This window comes from Eriocheir sinensis, chromosome 12, assembly GCF_024679095.1.
Source record: "Eriocheir sinensis breed Jianghai 21 chromosome 12, ASM2467909v1, whole genome shotgun sequence".
Taxonomy (NCBI): Eukaryota; Metazoa; Arthropoda; class Malacostraca; order Decapoda; family Varunidae; genus Eriocheir; species Eriocheir sinensis.
Genome location: NC_066520.1, coordinates 2,792,004 through 2,810,707, shown reverse-complemented (window position 1 = coordinate 2,810,707; position 18,704 = coordinate 2,792,004). Strand labels below are relative to the sequence as shown.

Sequence of the window (18,704 nt, the reverse complement as noted above, 5' to 3'; positions counted from 1 at the left end):
AGGCAGCCCAATGGGGGGTCTCTTTTAACCTCTGTATCTCAAAAACTATTCATCACAGCTAAAACCCAAAAACACCATTGGAAAGAGGAGGTCCAGATCTATAGGAGTCGGTTATGTATGCCTCTCTTGCGAACGTACATGCACGTTCTGGGAGTGTTGAATGTTAACACTTACGTCGGTGCGTACGGGATGATCAGCCATACTGAGGGAACTATGGACATCTCTCCTTCAGATTCTGGCAAGGGAGTATTGCCAACTGCAATATTTACAACTATTTGGTCAAAGAATCAGTGAGGTGATAGGTGAAGCTATGCAAAAAATGCCACTATATTGGGCAAGAACATCCACCAGTTACTCGTCTGTAGATCCGTTTTTGTCTAGTGTGGCCTTGTTATTGCCTCTAGAAGGCTGTAATTTGGCATGTAGCCCCTTTTGGCAATGTAATTTGACCAGCATGAAGGATTTTTTGATAGCTCGATTCCAAGTTTGTTGTCGACCTGTCACAAAATAGCCTGTTTTCGTACTTTTGCCGCGATTTGAACACGTCCTCTTTTTTGCTTATAACTTTTTTATTTATTTAATGCTTTCAAATTTTTGTTTCTGATTATTAATTCATATTAAAAGAGCTTTCATTTGCCACCAAGCACGCCATCCTAGATTCAGTAGTTTTTGCTCGAGCTCGACCAGAAGTTGCGACGAACATTTGCTGAATCTGACTCGTTTCACGCACTGCGACGAAAAACCTTCCTGACGCCACGAAAATTTATTTACAGTACTGTCTCCAGGATTGCGAGTTTCAAGTTTGCGATTCATCGAGTTTGCGATAGGGATCCAAAAAATTAGATTTTTAAATTTTTTTTAACTGAAATTGTGATATGACCCGAAAGGAAAAGGAAAAGGCTGCTAAAACATTTTTTTTCACACCTTGTTGTGGTCCTTGATTCCCATACTTGCTCTTATCCACCCCCTGGGCCTTTCCATTGGCCGCGGGAAGCATAGTGAGTGGGATCCGGGCAGCCAGGTGCATGTGTGCGAGCAGCCTCAACCGCGCGCTGGGCCTGAGCAGCTGATGGGCGGCTGATGATGGTGATGGTGATGAGCGTCGGCGGTGCGGCCCCCGCATCGGTGCCACCCAAACGGCACCTTTATCGGGGCCCGTGCATGTGTGGCTGTGCCCATCGTGGGCCCAGGCTCCTCAATCTGCCAATTCCCGCCTTCCACATGTTGCACGGGACCTCTTTCTTTTCTTCCATCTCTTCCTTTTCAAAAAGAAGAGATGGAAGAAAAGAAAGGGGTCCCGTGCAACATGTGGAAAACAAGAACTGGCAAATTGAAAAGCCCAAACCCACAACAAACACAGCCACACACACACACACACACACACACACACACACACACACACACACACACACACACACACACACACACACACACGGGCCCTGACAAAAACACTGTTCAGGCGGTGCCAATGCAAAGGCTACGCCACTGACACTCATCGTCATCATCACCATCATCAGCTGCTCGGGCCCAGCGCACGGCTGGGGCCGTCCGCACATATGCGCTTAGCCACCCGGATGGGTGGCCAAGCACAAGATGTTGACGGCTGTCAGTTTTCCCCATAAGAATAATGGTTCAAAGTTTGTGATTTCAATGTTTGCGACCCGCAATGTCGACCTATTTATTGCAAACTTGGAGACAGTACTGTATCTGCATAAAAATTCATATATGAACACTTCAATATGTTGACTAACTTGTATTAAAACCATTTTAAGATATTTAAATAAAAGTTACTATTTTTTTATAATCATTTCACTATATAAATCAACCTATATTAAGCACCTTATTATACATTTCTTATTTTTTTTAGTATTCAACCATATTTCTTCCCATTTATGAATAATACATTTAATTTCCTTTCTTTTGATACCAAATATATATATATATATATATATATATATATATATATATATATATATATATATATATATATATATATATATATATATATATATACAGTACCCCCTTGAGTCTCGTGCTTTCCGAGTTTCGCAATCCTCGAGTTTAGCGCTTAGTCCTAAATTCTTACCATCACGACTTTCGCGCATTACCGCCACGAGTTTCGCGTTGCTTTGACATGTTCGGGTCACGTCTACCTACCACCGGCATCATGTGTGCTACCTTAAAAGGCGGTGTCCAACCATTGGGGCTATGGGCAACCACGGTTGCCCGTATTCCCGACCAGGAGCGAGTTGTTGGTTGTCCTTATGAATGGAAAATGGTTGTGAGTACGAGCGTGGGTACGTGGGTACCGAACGGCTGCATGTAAACAAACAGACGACGGCAGTGGCTGAGGAGTGAGGAGCAGTGGAGGATGGCCCACCAAGAGATTCGTAAAATGGACTGGCAGAGCTGCTTTGCTTACTACTGATTAACAAGATAAGAGAACATCCCGTGCTGTGGAACCACAGTCAAAAAATCTTTTTCTCACGTCTATGAAAATTGTAGATCTCCCGGTGTTGTTTTCCTTTTCTTCTTCTTCTTCTTTTTTGACTTGTAATGCATGGCAGCCACGGTATATATATATATATATATATATATATATATATATATATATATATATATATATATATATATATATATATATATATGTATATGTGTATATATATATATATATATATATATATATATATATATATATATATATATATATATATATATATACACACATATATATATAAATATACGGGATTAGGGACCCAGGACCCCGTGCTACTCGAAAATCCGTATAAAATTAGTGCCCCCCTTTTGAAACACTCCTGGGCACTCTTCCGGAATCCAAGTCCCGCCTGGCTCAGCTGTCACCCACGGGCCCAAGTTGCCAGTTATGCATTTTCTGCTACAGTCACAGTGTAGTGTTACCACGCTGAGGGGGTCGATGGAGGCGAAGCCCCCCTGTTAGAGGTCAGGATATTTAAAATTCGGTTGGAGTAGTTTAAATATGCGTCCATTAACTTTATAATATGGAGGCGTAATGTCGTATTTTTTGGAGGCGCGCAGTCAGTCTCCACAATTACCGTTTCGTATCTTATTTCAAGTATGAATTAGAGAGCAATAGAAACTGCGGTAGAGAGTAAGAGAGAGTGTGAGTGTATGACATGGCTCACTCGCTGGCAGCCCTGCCAGGATAGCTCCGCTGCCCAGCATGGAAACACTACAGCAGAAAATGCATAACTGGCAACTTTGGCCGGCGAGTAGAAGGTGAGCCAGGCGGGACCCTGATTCACGTGGTAGGCTCTCCGTACCACAACGTAACTCATACCAAAATGTAACTTCTTCTAAATCTGAATTCTTCTGCAAGGTGAATACCTTTTTCAAACGCTTTGGGGTGCATTCAGCAGGTGTTTTGGCTTGTCTCTTGGGTCCTATGTTCATGTTATGTGGTAATGGAAAAGCGTACACAGACTTAGGGAAAGCGCATAGTTTTCAATCTGGCAAAACAGTGTTCCTGATGTTGTGCACACACACGGACTGAGGAGATGTGCATGGGAGGCAGTCTGGTACAACAGTGTTGCCACTCACGCCATGGTTACTTGGTGCGACGAGCGGGAAATTTAAAAATCCTAAAAAAAATCTATGACAATCCGTATAAAACCGAAACCGTTCTATTGGAAACCATACTATTTGAGGGACGACTCTGTATATATATATATATATATATATATATATATATATATATATATATATAGATATATATATATATATATATATATATATATATATATATATATATATATATATATATATATATATATATATATATATATATATATATATATATATATATATATATATATATATATATATATATATATATATATATATATATATATATATATACATACATATATACAGTCGTCCCTCAAATAATACGGGGGTTAGGGACCCAGGACCCCCGTACTATACGAAAATCCATATAAAATTAGTGCTCTCCCCATGAAATGCTCCTGATCATTCCTACGGGATGCGGGTCCTGCCTGGCTCAGCTGTTACCCGCGTGCCCAAGTTGCCAGGTATGCACTTTCTGCTGCTGTCACAGTACAGTGTCTATATAATATGGAGGCGTAATGTCGTATTTTGGAGGCGCGGAGTCAATCTCCACAATTACCGTTTCGTATCTTTTTTCAAGTATGATTTAGAGAGCAATAGAAACTGTGGTAGAGAGTAAAAGAGAGTGTGAGTGTATGACAAGGCTCGCTCACTGTCCCCTGCAACAATAAACTATCAATCAATCAGGGAGCGCTGCCAGGATGGCTCCGTTGCCAAGCGTGGTAACACTACAGCAGAAAATGCATAACTGATAACTTTGGCCGGCGAGTAGAAGCTGAGCCAGGCGGAACCTGGATTCACGTGGTATGCCAAAACGTACCTTCTCCTAAATCTGAATTCTTCTGCAGTGAAGAACTTTTTCGAATGTTTTGGGGTGCTTTCAACAAGTGTTTTAGCTTGTCTCTTGGGTCCCATGTTCGTGTGATGTGGTAATGGAGAAGCGCAGCTCAGGTTATGCACACACACGGATAGGGAAAGCGGATAGGTTTCATTCTGGCAAAACAAGTGTTCCTGATGTTGTGCACACACATGGATTGGGGAAATGCGCGTGGGTGGCAGTCTGGTAGAACAGTGTTTCCACTCACTCCATTTCTACTTGGTGCGACGAGCGGGAAATTTAAAAATCCTTAAAAACTCTTCTGTGACAATTCCTATGAAACCGAAACCGTACTACTGGAAACTGTACTATTTGAGGGACGACTGTGTATATATATATATATATATATATATATATATATATATATATATATATATATATATATATATATATATATATATATATATATATATATATATATATATATATATATATATATATATATATATATATATACAGTACCCTCTCGAGTTTCGCGCTATCCGAGTTTCGCGATCCTCGAGTTTAGCGCTTAGTCCTAAATTCTTACCATCACGACTCGCGCATTACCACCACGAGTTTTGCGTTGCTTTGACATGTTCGGGTCACGTCTACCTACCGTCGGCGTCATGTGTGCTGCCTTAAAAGGCGGTGTCCAACCATTGGGGCTATGGGCAACCACGGTTGCCCGTATGCCCAACCGGGAGCGAGTTATTGGTTGTCCTTATGAATGGAAAACGTTGTGAGTATGAGTGTGGGTACGTGGGTACCGAACGGCTGCATGTAAACAAACAGACGACAACAGTGGCTGAGGAGTGAGGAGCAGTGGAGGATGGCCCACCAAGAGACTCATAAAATGGACTGGCAGAGCTGCTTTGCTTACTACTTGATTAACAAGATAAGAGAACACCCCGTGCTGTGGAACCACAGTCAAAAAAAGTTTTTCTCAAGCCTATGAAAATTGTAGAACTCTCGGTGTTGTTTTCCTTTTCTTCTTCTTCTTCTTTTGACCTGTAATGCATGGCAGCGACGGTGAAAAGTAATAGTGAAAAAATAGCAAAAGGGCATGGAAAAGCAAAATCAGGGAAAGAAAAGGACAGAAAAACACCTAAGTTCAGGGTGAAGTGTATAAGTGCGCACTGTTAAGTAACTAAGGGCCGCTTTCACAGTTATGTTGTCTGTTTTGATCATTACCAATGGCGGCGATCGCCGCTTAGTATTTCACTAAACCCCATTTAGCGCGAGAATTAGGTGGATGAACGCGGTCGCACTAACTGAATTCGCGCTAATTGAATAAAGTAACCAATATGAAAAAAAAATATTTGGTGCAGACGTGGGTCTGACTTTTGGGTTTGATACTTACTCAAAATAATCACTCACATTAAGAAAAACAACCCTACGATTGGCTGAGCTATGAAAATACGCTTGTGATTCGCTGGGAGTCCGATGACGTCATCGCTGGCGCTCACCCGGTCAGCGGCCTCGCTGCCTTAAGGTAGTATCACACTTGGACAACCGGCAAATCCAACTTTTCCGGGTGTGCGTCACACACGGCCGAGGTCAGTTGCCCGTATCCACATCCACAACGTAAACAAAGCACTTGCCCTGTATCAACATGGCCTCGTCTGCTAAAGTAGGGGCTCTCGCGGCTTGTGGCGCACATCATGGTGGTTTGTGCTGCGCATCATGGCGGCTTGTGCCACGCATCATGGCAGCTTGTGCTGTGCATTATGGCGGCTTGTGCTGCGCATCATGGTGGCTTGTGCCGCGCATCATGGCGGCTTGCGCTGCTCATCATGGCAGCTCGTGCCGCGCATCATGGCGGCTTGTGCCGCGCATCATGGCGGCTTGTGCTGCGCATCATGGCGGCTTGTGCTGCACATCATGGCGGCTTTTGCCATGCATCATGGCGGCTTGTGCCACGCATCATGGCTGCTCGCGCTAACTGAGGCTTTCGCGCTAATTAATTTTTTTCTTGATAGATGATGGCTCGCGCTAATTGCGGTTCGCGTTAATATATATATATATATATATATATATATATATATATATATATATATATATATATATATATATATATATATATATATATATATATATATATATATATATATATATATATATATATATATATATATATATATATATATATATATATATATATATATATATATATATATATATATATATATATATATATATATATATATATATATATATATATATATATATATACATATATATATATATATATATATATATATATATATATATATATATATATATATATATATATATATATATACTCGATTTACGCGAGTATTGCGTCCTTGAAGAGGTCGCGTAAATCAAAAACAATGTAAATCAAACAAGAAGTAGGCTTCTGTCGAAAATTGAATACCGTATTTTGTGGCGTATAACGCGCACCCCAAACTTTAAGACAACAATTTTGAAATAAAGAAAAGTTCTTAAGATGCTCAGAAATATGTACGGGTTAAAGAACATTGACAATGTACAGTTCCCCGAAATTTATATATTTTTGGTGTAATGTGTACTGCTTGAATTGACAAGTGTCCTTGAGTAAAGCAATGAAAATGGCGGCCGGGCTGGTGTTGTGAGAAATACATCCCCGTAAACATACTGATGATGCACAGCTTCTGATATCATAATAAGCATATTATTCTCACCATCACTCGTAGGTTATGACAGACAACTAGGCAAGACACAATTCACATGGTTCTGGTGACACGCGGCATGCAGCTGTTTGTTGTTTGGGTGTGATTGTGTGGTTTTCAAACAATGCAAATGGTGGCCGGGCTGGTGTTGCGAGAAATATCTCCTCGTACATACTGATTATGTACAGCTTCTGAGATAATAAGCATATTATTCTCACAGTCACTCGTAGGTTATGAGAGACAACTAGGCAAGACACAATTCACGCGGTTCTGGTGACACGCGGCATGCAGCTGTTTGTTGTGTGGGTGTGGTTGTGTGGTTTGTAAACAATGCAAATGGCGGCCGGGCGTGAAATAACTCCTCGTACAAGACTCATGATGTACAGTTTCTGATATCGTATTTACCCCATTATTCTCACTAATATTAATAATTAATAATGAACACATGGATATTTTTTTACAATATGATTCTTTTATGTAGCTTGTACTGCTCCTTAGTCATACAATCGTAAGCCAGCTGTGACATCAAGATCATACAAATGGCGCCCGACGCGAGAACGGGATAACAGCAAGGCATGGCCGATCCTCCACCGATTTAATTTTTGTATAGTAGTTATTTGATCGCCCTGTATTTTATGGTAACATATTATAAGACAGCTATGGACTATGAAGGATCATTAACAATAATAAAGGTAAGTTTGCAGTTGTTATTAGATAAGACAAAACACAGACCCTTAAAAACACTCCAAAGAAGAAAAAAAATCATTAAAAATTTGTACATTCGGCGTATAACGCGCAGGGCTAAACTTTCAGGCATTTTTTATGTGAAAAAGGTGCGCGTTATACATTCAGTGGAGAGAGAGAGAGAGAGAGAGAGAGAGAGAGAGAGAGAGAGAGAGAGAGAGAGAGAGAGAGAATATCCATATCACCGAGATATCCAATCAGGCACTCGGTCTCAGCCTCACTCGTCTGAGAAAGAAATGAGGGACAACATGAGCGCCTGGCTTGTATTGGTACCGGTACCATACCGTATAGCTGGTACCATTAGTACCGGTACTGGTACCGTTACCTGCTCACCCCTATTGTTGAGTAGCGTGGCAGCGTGGGTACTGTATTGTTGTTCACTCGTAGGACATGACAGACAACTAGGCAAGACACAATTCACACGGTTCTGGTGACACGCGGCATGCAGCTGTTTGTTGTATGGGTGTGGTTGTCTGGTTTGTAAACAATGCAAATGGCGGCCGGGCTGGTGTTGCGCGAAATAACTCCTCGTACAAGACTTATGATGTACAGTTTCTGATATCATATTTACCCCAGTATTCTCACTAATATTAATAATTGATAATGAGCACATGGACATTTTTTTCCAATATGATTTTTTATGTAGCTTGTACTGCTCCTTAATCATACAATCTTAAGCCACCTGTGACATCAAGATCAAGATCATACAAATGGCGCCCGACGGAAAAACGGGATAACAGCAGGGCATGGGCGATCCTCCACTGATTTAATTTTTGTATAGTCGTTATTAGATCGCCCTGTATTCCATGGTAACATATTATAAGACAGCCATGGACTATGAAGGATTATAAACAATAATAAAGGTAAGTCTGCCGTTGTTATTGGATAAGACGAAAAACAGACCCTAAAAAACACCCCAAAGAAGAAAAAAATCATTAAAAATTTGTACATTTGGCGTATAACGCACAGGGCTAAGCTTTCAGGCATTTTATATGTGAAAAAGGTGTGCGCTATACGCCGAAAAATACAGTATTTATTTTTCGAGAGAAACCTACCTCTTGTTTGATTTACATTGTTTTTGATTTACGCGACCTCTTCAAGGATGCAATACTCACGTAAATCGAGTTACCTGTATATATATATATATATATATATATATATATATATATATATATATATATATATATATATATATATATATATACATTGAACAAGTAGACGAGACTTACCTTGTGTCAGTTGAAGTATGTTTCTAATTTTACGAAGCAAGCCGCCTCTGCTAGAGGGGAGCCTTCACATGAGATACACTTCGTCGTACCACCACCAGACTTCGAAATATACGACCACCCACATGCCGTAAGATAAGCATAGCCGTATAGGATGGTGAATGAGTCCTAATCATGCAAACATGGGAGGGAGTGGAGGGCATGTGAAGGCTCCCCTCTAGCAGAGGCGGCTTGCTTCGTAAAATTACAAGCGTACTTCAACTGACACAAGGTAAGTCTCGTCTACTCATTCAATTTTACATCATCAAGCCGCCCTCTGCTGAGAGGAGCCTCTACATGAGGCTTTGAAGTCATGTGGGTGTTGTATCTGATATTAGTTATGAATTTGGGTCAATAAAATATTCGTGGACACCGATGATCTACTGATATGTTCATATACATACACGTGCACATAAGTATGACAAAATTTCACTTTGACCTGTATAATTCATTTGACAAGAACATCATATGAGCACCCAGCTAATGTGAACAACTGCTCATCCATTGTGAAATGCTGATGTGCTGCTGTGTAAACTTAGTGTATAAATAATAATAAACCTTAGCTGCGCACCACACTTTGATACCCAGACATGGTAATGTAAATGTTCACAAAATACAAAATAACATTTAATCAATTGCCTGAGCCCTATACGTAACCCGTAAAGTCCACCCATATGCTATAGTAAGATACCCAACTCATTCTAATACGGCTTCCTGGAATGAGTCTGATTCGGCAATAATATGCTTGTCCTAATATTTTGGAAAAGTGGTTTCTCGTGACCACTCCGCTTTCGCCATAATACACGTTACCGGGACAGCCATAGCCTTGGCCTTCGACGCTGCGGCTGGCTGAACACTGCCAGCTGTGAATACATGCCCATCCATGGCTGCGACGGCCACAGGGGTACAACCATCCACCCCTTGGCCCTTTCTGCACGCATCTTTTGCAGGCACCTAGTGATTAAAGAGAATGGGGGAAAAATGTGACAGAGGTCAAATATCGTCCGTTTAATTGAAAAAGCATCGAAATAAGCTGCCTCTGGGTCTGGCTTCCATGAACAGAAATAGGCCACTTGTTTGTTAAGTCTAGATGCAAACAGATCAATGGAAGGGGTGCCAAAAATGTGACATAGGTCTTGGAAAATGAGTTCATTCAGCTTCCATTCGTGCCTGTCGTTGACTCTACGAGATGCAATGTCCGCCATAACATTTTCTTTTCCTGGTATGTGTGAACATGTGACCCATGCATTATTAGCTACACACCATTCCCAAATTGAAGTAGAGATATCATTACAAATTAGTGACTGTACCTCCCATTTCATTTATATATGTCATGGCCGTAGTATTGTCGCAGAAAACTTTGCTGTGCTTCCCACAGAGCTCAAGTCTGAAAGTCTGAAGTGTTAGGAGGATTGCTTTGAGCTCAAGAGCATTGATGTGTAATTGTATCTCCTCTATTGACCAAAAACCACTAGTGGTCTGCTGATTTAGGTGACCGCCCCAGCCTGTACCAGATGCATCCATGTACAGGTGCCTGCTCTGAATATTTGCCTGTCCTGTGTTGAAATATTATTTAACCACTAAGTTAGATCAGCTTTCAGCTCGTTAGTGATAGTCATCCTCCTGCTAAAGTTTCCTTTCTCCTTCTGCAAAGCTGCAATCTTTGCAGTTTCCAACTTCCTGTAGTGCAGTTTTCCCAACTCCACTGCTGGGGTGGCAGCCACAAGTAGGCAAGTGACCCTAGCCACTTCCCTGATTTTGACTCTGCTTGCCCAGGAGTTCCTTACAGCTTTGAGTTATCTTCTCTACCCTGCGTTCCGGCAAGGAAATTCTCGTACTGTTGGTATCAATGATATTGCCCAAGTACTCAAGGCGTTGTGTTGGGGCCAGGACTGACTTGTCTTCATTAATGCAGAAACCTAGTTTCCTCAACAAATTGATTGTATCTTGTAAGCAAGCCAAGCATCCCTGCATGGTGCTGTTGTAAATAAGTGTATCATCTATAAAGCTGGTAATACTGTAACCCTTCTCTCTCAGAGTTGCAAAAACAGGTTTCATCAGTTTTGTGAAAAGTCTTGGACCCTCTGAAATACCATTTGGAAGACAAGTGAACTGGTAAACAGTACCTTGCCATTTAAAACGAAAGAATCTCTGTTGTTCCTCTGCAATCTTTACCGAGTAATATGCATGTCTCAGATCTACTGAAGCCAAATAGTCTCCTGCATTGATAAGGTTAATGGCTTGCTCAAAATTCTCCATTTTAAAGTGTATGTATGGGATATGGATGTTTAATTCTTTTAAATTGAGCACCAACCTAAATTCACCATACTTCTTCCTTAAAAAAAATGGGAGAAATAATTTGATCCGCCTTCCTCTGCGTAAGCTTAATCACCTTGAGCCTTAAGAGTTTGGTAATCTCCTCACAAATAATTTGTTGTTCTACCTTATTAAATTGATATTCTAATTCACTTAAGAATAAATGGTCAATGTTCTCAACTTTGTTATCAAGGTGGCAATGTTGTATAATATCCAAAATAATTGGGTCAGTAGTAATACTACGCCACTCATGTGCAAAGTAATGTAGTCTGCTGACTTTGAAGCTGTTACTTGCCTCTGCTATTGCCTGGGCCTGTAGTGTGTGCGGCCCCTGGCGTTTTTTGAGTCAGTGTCATGACGTGCAGAGGTTGGTCGTTGACTACCCCTGGAGGCCGACTTGTGCAGTCCATAAGGCTGGAATCTTGAGGAGAACCCCCTGTGCGAGGTCCTTCCCCAAAAACCTCTTGTCCTTCCTCTGGCGTATCTCCACTTAGCGGGTGGTTTCTTGGCTGTGATTTTGTGTTTCAGTTTCTCTGACTCCTCAATGTGCTTAGCGGACTGTGAGACGTCATCCCCAAACAAGAATCGGGTCATTGGCACCTTGTCTGAACAGAGGTGGGAGTACTCTTTGTTGATCTCCCGCTTCATCACAAAACGTCGCGCCAGGTTGTTCTTGTGGTTCGCATTGCCTAGCAAGGCCAAGGCACCGTTAATCATGCCCACTTCGTGTGCCACCATAGAGTGCTCTTCATCTTGCGCCACTTTATCCAGAGCCAAAAGAGATTTGGTGATGATAGTCACTGCTTGAAGAATGTCCTTGTTGACATCCTTTAACCTCCAGTCTGCCTTCTTTGTGTCGGTTCTGATCGCTTCTAAAATCTGCGGGTTGCACTTCACTGGAGTGAGTGCATGACAGTTGCTAGGCCTCTTGGTGATGTCATCCTCACAGATGTCCTTATAATCCTTGTCCCGCATACCGTTGTCGAACATGAAGTTCACCATCTCGGCCACTTGTGGATCAATCTCCTCAGAAACTAACTCATGAGGGCCAAAGGTCTTAACCCCCTGCATTAAGGCGCTACTGCCAGGGGCATGCTCCCCAATTTCACCCTCCTCACTGCCGGAGTCATGGAAACCCGCGAAGGAGGCGGGTGAATCAGTGCGGGGCGCACCTGTTGAAGTACCTGCCCCAAAGTTCACCATAGCAGGCCCGGGGGTGGAAACCTGCCTTTCCGCCTTCAACTTGTCCACTTCACCTCTCAACTCCGACAAAGCCTCCAACACCGTGGTCCATGGGGCAGCAGGGGCCGAGGCTGGTGAGCGGGGCCGAGATGGTCTGTTTACCCCCGACTGCATGGCCTGCGAGGAAGACGCGCTGGAGTTCCGGCTCACGGCATGCGAGTTGGACCTGGCAGCACCCGCCCGTGAAGACCTGCTGGTCCTTGGGGTACTAGGTGACCCATGGGGTTCAGTTGAGTCTTCCCCTGGTGCCGACATGACTGCACACCTGTCGGGACACAAAAACACAACTGCCGTGGGCACGTGTGTAAGCCTCAAACACTGCATAATAAAGCCATTTGCAAGGCTCTACCCACTCCTATGATAGGATTACGGGTAGAAGGCACTGTACCTGCGTGACAGGTGACATGGCCTTAACCAGACGAATAGAAAAGTGCTGAAAATACATGGAGCGTCGTGCTGCACAATCGCCCGGTGTGGCAACGTAGAAGCAACTGGTGGTGGCGCGACGAAGTGTATCTCATGTGGAGGCTTCTCTCAGCAGAGGGCGGCTTGATGATGTAAAATTATACAGTACCCTCTTGAGTTTCGCGCTCTCCGAGTTTTGCGATCCACGAGTTTCGCGGTTAGTCCTAAATTCTTACCATCCCGACTCGCGCATTATCACCCCGAGTTTTGCTCTGCTTTGACACGTACGGGTCACGTCTACTTACCATCGGCGTCACGCACGCTACCGGTACCTTTAAAGGTAGTATCACACTTGACGTGGGTGCGTGGCTGCGTGAGAGAGAGAGAGAGAGAGAGAGAGAGAGAGAGAGAGAACGGGTCGTTTTGAAGCTGCAGTTGAAGGCGGCTGCCCTACGATTGGCTGACATTTCTGAAAACACGCTTGTGATTCGCTAGGAGTCTTATGACGTCATCGCCGACGCTCACCCTATCAGCGGCTTCATTGCCTTAAGGTGGTGTCACAATAGCCGTTTTTGTCCAACCGTTGGGGCTACGGGCAACGCAATTGCAAGAGTAATTGCAGAGGGTCAAAGACCCGCAGACTCAAGTATGAGATTGCCTTGAAGAGAGGAATTTATAGGAAAATAAAGAACGGAGAAACCCACCTCAGGGGTAGGTATGTTGAGCTAGCCAGGTTGGTGAAGAAGAACACCCACCTAGCAAAAAGAAATTATGAGATTAGGGTAGCCAATGAGGCCAAGAGCGATCCCAAGGGCTTCTTCAAATTGTACAGAACAAAAACAAGGGACAGAATTGGACCATTGAAAACAAACACGGGCGAGCTCGTTGAGATTGGAGAAGATATGAGTCAAATGATGAATGACTTATTTCCTCTCAGTTTTCACGCAGGAAACTCTAACAACCATTCCGGAGAGAGTTCAGGTATATGAGGGCGAAGAGAACGACAAGTTAAGGGATGTGGTCATCACTAGGCAAGTAGTCCAGGATGAGATTGGTAGGTTGAAGAAAACAAATCGCCGGGCCCAGACGAAGTATTCCCAAGGGTGCTGAAAGAATGCAAGGAGGTCCTCAGTGGCACTCTTACCGATTTCTTTAAGATGTCGGTAAATTCTTGGTATGTGCCCAATCAATGGAAAGTAGCTAATGTGACGCCAATTTTCTGAAAGGGAGACAAGTCAGCCACCTCAAATTATCGCCCAATTAGCTTAACATCAGTTGTAGGAAAGATGTTGGAATCAATTATAGCCAGGAGCATTCGGAACCATCTAGAAAAGCATAATTTAATTCATGATTCACAGCATGGGTTCACAAAGGGTAGGTCTTGCCTTACTAACCTGTTGTCCTTCTACACTAAAGTAATCGAGGCGGTTGACCGAGATGAAAACTATGACATATTGTATCTAGATTTCAGTAAAGCGTTCGACAAAGTCCCTCATCATCGGCTATTACTAAAATTAGAGGCTCACAGCATAGATGGGAAAGTTTTGAACTGGATCAGGGTGTGGCTTAGTGGTAGGAAGCAGAGAGTGCAAATCAATGGTAAAAAATCTGAATGGGGCAGTGTTACGAGTGGAGTCCCACAAGGGTTGGTGCTGGGTCCTCTGCTTTTTATTATTTACATCAATGACTTGGACACAGGAATTAGTAGTGATGTCAGTAAGTTCGCAAATGATACCAAGATCGGTTGAGTAATCCAATCAGACAGGGACGCTAGCGTTCTCCAGGATGAGCTTGACAGACTATATGATTGGGCGGGGAAGTGGCAGATGGAATTCAATGTCGGGAAGTGTAGCATTTTGAGTGTAGGCAGGAACAACCCCTTACACAACTACTCCTTAAATGACACTCCTCTAAGCAGGTCTTGGCGTGAGAGAGACTTAGGAGTCCTAATGAGCGTTGACCTCCGTCCTAGGGCTCAATGCATTCAGGCTAAAAATCGGGCAAACAGAGTACTTGGTTTCATCTCAAGGAGCGTAAGCAATAGGAGCGCTGAAGTCATCCTCAAACTTTACTTAACACTAGTTAGACCTCATCTCGATTATGCAGTTCAGTTCTGGTCCCCCTACTTTAGAATGGATATAAAGATGTTAGAATCTGTACAGAGGAGGATGACAAAGATGATTCAGGGGGTGAGAAACTTGCCTTATGAAGACAGGCTGAAGCATTTAAATCTACACTCTCTAGAAAGGCGAAGGGTGCGAGGAGACTTGATCGAAGTCTATAAATGGATGAAGGGCTTTAATAAAGGGGATGTCAATAAGATTTTGATAGTTAAAGAACCAGGTAGGACGCGTGGCAATGGTTTTAAGTTAGACAAATTCAGATTCAACAAAGACATAGGCAAGAATTGGTTCACCAATAGAGTGGTGGACGAATGGAACAGGCTTGGGAGCCATGTTGTGGGTGCCAATACCATAGATACATTCAAGAAGAGGTTAGATAATGGCATGGATGGTGAGGTAAGGTGGGGTTGAGTGTACAGGAGCTGCCTTGTATAGGCCAACCGGCCTCTTGCAGACTCCTTACATTCTTATGTTCTTATCACCATTTGGTGAACATGATCAATGTTTTCCTGGGTGGTGACATTGCAGGATGTCCAGACATTGGATCATTTTCTAGGCTTTCCTTTTCTCTCCTGAATTCAGCTGCCTACTTTTGCACTGTTGATAAAGCTGATGTAGTAGTCATGCCAGCATGAATGTTCTTGGGGGCTAAACCCTTTTTCTGCAGGTACATACTTGGTAACATCACAATACCAAATATTGTCCATTTTCAAGAGGAGTCACTACTACTCACTTTTGAAGTCTTCTTTTGACCATTAGATGTGGATTTACATGGAAACAATCCAGTCATTGATAAGAAGAGATGAACTTGATGCATGTCAAACTTAATCACTAGCATCACTCTTTTGGCAGCCTATGAACTTTTCAGCCCACCCTCGTAGCCCTGTCTGCTCAACTGTAAACACCCCCACTCTCGTCCTTCAGTACTTCAACTTTCATTTAATATAATGAACAAACTTCATTATTTACAGAAATGGTTGGAAGTAGTGAACTTTGAGCTAATATAATGAACAAGGTTTGGTATGTAATTCACCACGGTCTGATTGTGAGTTGGACTCGTGTGAAAAGTTTGGATCCCTTGGATGTGATGTATTTTTGGATACATTGTTACCCCCTTCCCCCTATTGGTACACTAAATAAGGGTTTGCTGTAATAATGTGCATCTGAAAATGCTGCTGATGAGATGATAAGGGTGAATGATGATGGGATGAATGCAAGTGTGTGAGTGTGAGAGAGATTTCAGGGCATGGTTGAAACAGGCAGGTTTGTGTGATTAGGTAGGAAAAGCTGGTGCAGGAGATTTTGAAAATATGAGGATGAGTGGTGTGGTGAGATGTAATACAATAATACAGTACAGATAATAAGTGACATAGTGCTTGGAGGGGAGAGAGGCCATAACCCCTGCACCTTCGAAGCCAGTGATCTGTCCATCAGCCATATAGTGGTTGGAAAAAATCTGTATCCTGTTAGTACAAAAATGACCCCTGCAGAGGGAGTTTGATGTTTCTGAAGGGTTAAAACCTATCCATAGAAATGGGAAGGGATAGGATGGTAAGATGAGGTCTGGTAAGAGGAGACTTGTTCTTCCTTGCCAAATATGGCAGCAGAGACTAACAACACTTGCTTCATTTGACAGTACAGCCTGGTGGGCTCCTGGCCTCTCAACCCCTCCCACCTCCATGTGAAGTGATATCACCACTCTCTACATCACTGTCACTACTGCTGTCACTGCTCACAATGTATTATTTACTTTGTACATTGTCAGAGTAGTAATTTCTTTCTCGACTTTACCTTCCAACTCATCCTGGGTTTTCATCCTGTTTTTGCTTGTGGTGGCTTTCATAGTGGCTGTTAGGACTAATGACATCATCCATGCGGGTCAGATATGATGCCATGCAGCAAGACAAGTCATGGAACCCACAATGTTGAAACAGAGCATTCAAAATTGTGGCATGCAGGAGTTTGAATTAATAGATGATGGCTGACTGGCTGAACTGCAATGGGTTTGATCAAATAAATGATGGCCGTTGTTTTAGGGTTAAATTTTAATATAGTTATGGCAGTGATGTTACTTGTGGTTTTGCAGTAAGGCATCAGGGTAGCTGCATTACATCCATTTACATAGATGGGATGTGGAAATCCGCTAATGAGCAATTTTTTATCAAGAATCATACATAGTTTGTATGGGAACCTTCCAAACCTAAGTGCTTCAAAAGAGGATAGCTGCAGACAGTCTTTTGGAACAGACTGCCCATGTCATATAAATGATTCCAGGACTCAAAGAATCCCTTGTCAGGTTCCCTGCAAAGTCTCCTGAGGAATTTAGTATAACTGAAGGTCTTGTTTTAAAATTCATTGAGATCGACATCCTTAGAAGTATTCTTGAAACTGTAATCTTTGGTGATACAATCATGTACTGCTGGGTAAGCCTACAGTACTTATTTAGCAGTTTCTTGGATTGTGTCTTGCAGATGTTGCTTGTACCTGTGTAGAAAACAAAAAGAGTCACTAGAAGCCTTAGGAGACCTCATCAAGGGTACTCATGATGTCATTGAGTTTTGCTCCATGATAGCAGTAATTACATAGCTGCTGGAATACCTCAAGACTCCTCCACTTGTTGGTGAATCATGGAGTCTCCAATCAGGAGAGTGCTTTGAGGTTTGCCATTCCTTCCAAAATAGTTGTAACAGTGTATGGGGTGGTTAGTATGGTGAGCAGTTTTGGCTCCAATTTTTACTTATGTTAAATCCAGTGAGGGTACAGCATTGCCAGGCTTTTTATATGGCTTGCTTGCTTGCTCGTATATGGCATTTTCGGTGTACAGCAAGGTGGAGGTTGCAGGGTAAGAGGATGAGGATATAGGAGCCATGGTCATCATTTTTTTTAAGTTTGATTAATTTCTGGTCAGCAGACAACTTCTCGACTTGTTCCTTCAGCCTTGCATCAATTTGTTGACTGTGGAGACACATGTGACAGGAAAGTGAGCAACCTGCAAAGAAGGAGGTGGAAATTTTTTCAAGCACATGCTGACCACTTCTTCAAGATTATTTTGGTTGAATTTAGGGCAAAGGAGAATGTGAGGTCAGGTCAGGCTGTGGAGGCTGACTTGAAGAGTCCTGAGGCATGATTAGTTTGTGTGGCTGGTAGGTGCCAGTCACTATGCTCTGTTTCGTTTCATCTGTGTCCACACAGGTGTAGCTATGTCATATGCACATTGCTAGCTCGTGATTGAGTGAAAATCAATGTGTTTGATATCATTGGCTATGTGTGATAAAAATTCAAACTATTTCTTCAATAATACTTGGATGTTCATGTATGTAACGAACCCTCACACCTTGAGTAAATCCGAGACATGCTGCTTTGTATTGATAATTAATATAATTTACCATAGAAGCACATGAAAGAAAAGCTTTTTTTAAACAGTATATTCATATCGTCTGTGAACAGACAATGGGCTCTAAATATTTATGTT

At 42.4% G+C, this 18,704-nt stretch overlaps 1 protein-coding gene across 4 annotated transcripts in view; it reads left to right on the top strand.

Moving 5' to 3' along the window:
* The window catches only part of LOC126997302 (uncharacterized), a 173,270-nt gene that overhangs the window by 11,451 nt on the left and 143,115 nt on the right, over positions 1-18,704 (top strand). The window lies entirely within an intron of this gene.